General features: G+C 46.0%; 1 long non-coding RNA gene across 1 annotated transcript; it reads left to right on the forward strand.

Moving 5' to 3' along the window:
- Window positions 1-9: 9 nt before the first annotated feature.
- Window positions 10-1,323, forward strand: LOC130549347 (uncharacterized). Its single transcript, XR_008962169.1, has 4 exons — window positions 10-158; window positions 460-580; window positions 745-1,033; window positions 1,104-1,323. It is a non-coding gene; the product is annotated as an uncharacterized LOC130549347 (long non-coding RNA).
- Window positions 1,324-1,329: the final 6 nt, after the last annotated feature.

Consider the following 1,329-nt stretch of genomic DNA (forward strand, 5'->3'; position numbering starts at 1 on the left):
CCCCGGAAAAATGGGACGTGAGGGCACGGTCAAAAGTTCAACGCGACGTGGGCGTACCACACTAAGGGGCGGATACGGTCAAAGGTCAAAGCAAGTGGGCGGTCCCTCGCAACGTGGGTGGTCCGGAAGTAATTCACCCCTCCCCCTCCTCTGCAAAGGTCAATGACCCCATCAATCATACCTGTCAATCATTTTGACACTATGTCCCCCATATATACTACTCACAATACATCTAAAAAAGCTGATTAAATAAAAATGTAGAATGGTCTCTTAATTTTCTCTGTGACTGTATTTGTGTAGTACTTAGTACATCATTCTGAAGTGATGAAATCACCAAAAAAGTTGCACCAGACAGTCCATAGAAAAGAGTTGTGCTTAGGTTTGAAAGTGCAACCTATGAGCAATAAAATGTTCTATAGGTTGAAACAGGATCAATATGTTCTGTTTGTGAACCTATAGGAGACGGTGAAAAAGAGTCCCAGCCGTGGTTTCCAGGAAACAGTCCATGTTAAAAAGGACAGTGAACTGGAAGTGATTCTGAGGAGGAGACGCAAACAGGCCTGCGATCCCAAAACTGAAGGTTAGGAGTCATACGCAACTCAAATGTGTTACTTCGCTTATGTTAATTTGTACTTCAAAGCGTATGTTTGCAAAGTATCAAAATACACTTCTCAAAAGGTTTAGTTGGTTAAAACAAATGAAAAAATGTTTAGGAATATTAACGGTTGTGTATCTCTTGCTCAGTAGATGATGGCCAGCTGAGTAAAGTCTCCTCATCCAACAGTCTGAACGGTCGGCACAGCTCTGACTCCGGTAAAGACTCAGACGTGCCAGGCAGCAGCTCTCTGTCAGGCAGCGAGCGCGGATCTAGAACCAGCTCAGACTCAGGCCGAGAGCCAGCCGCGGCACGACAGATCTCAGATTCTGGCACAGAGCCTAAAGCAACCAATCAGCCAGACATAGTCTGCGGCTCTCTCACTAAAAAAGAGACCACCGAGCCCCCCAAACCCGTCTCCAATGGATGCTGTTCAGGGTACGCTCACATTTAACAATCACAGAAAATTGATGAAAGAATTGGGTAAATGACACCGCATATGTTGCAGGGAAGTGAAGGATGGCGATCCAGAGAAGTGGGCGGGGTCTAACGGGATTGACCACACAGCTGCAAGTGGCGAGCTGCATGCCACCATCTGCTCTTCTGCACAAAGCCCCGACGCAGCACACGGTAGCACAGACGCCGACTGCTAACAGCAAGTTGCACCGCGAGGACAGCTCAATAATTTGCACAAAAACCATGATTTCTACATTTATTTATTTATTTATTCTAAA

The sequence above is a fragment of the Triplophysa rosa genome, unplaced genomic scaffold (assembly GCF_024868665.1).
Source record: "Triplophysa rosa unplaced genomic scaffold, Trosa_1v2 scaffold1032, whole genome shotgun sequence".
In the NCBI taxonomy this organism is placed as follows: domain Eukaryota; kingdom Metazoa; phylum Chordata; class Actinopteri; order Cypriniformes; family Nemacheilidae; genus Triplophysa; species Triplophysa rosa.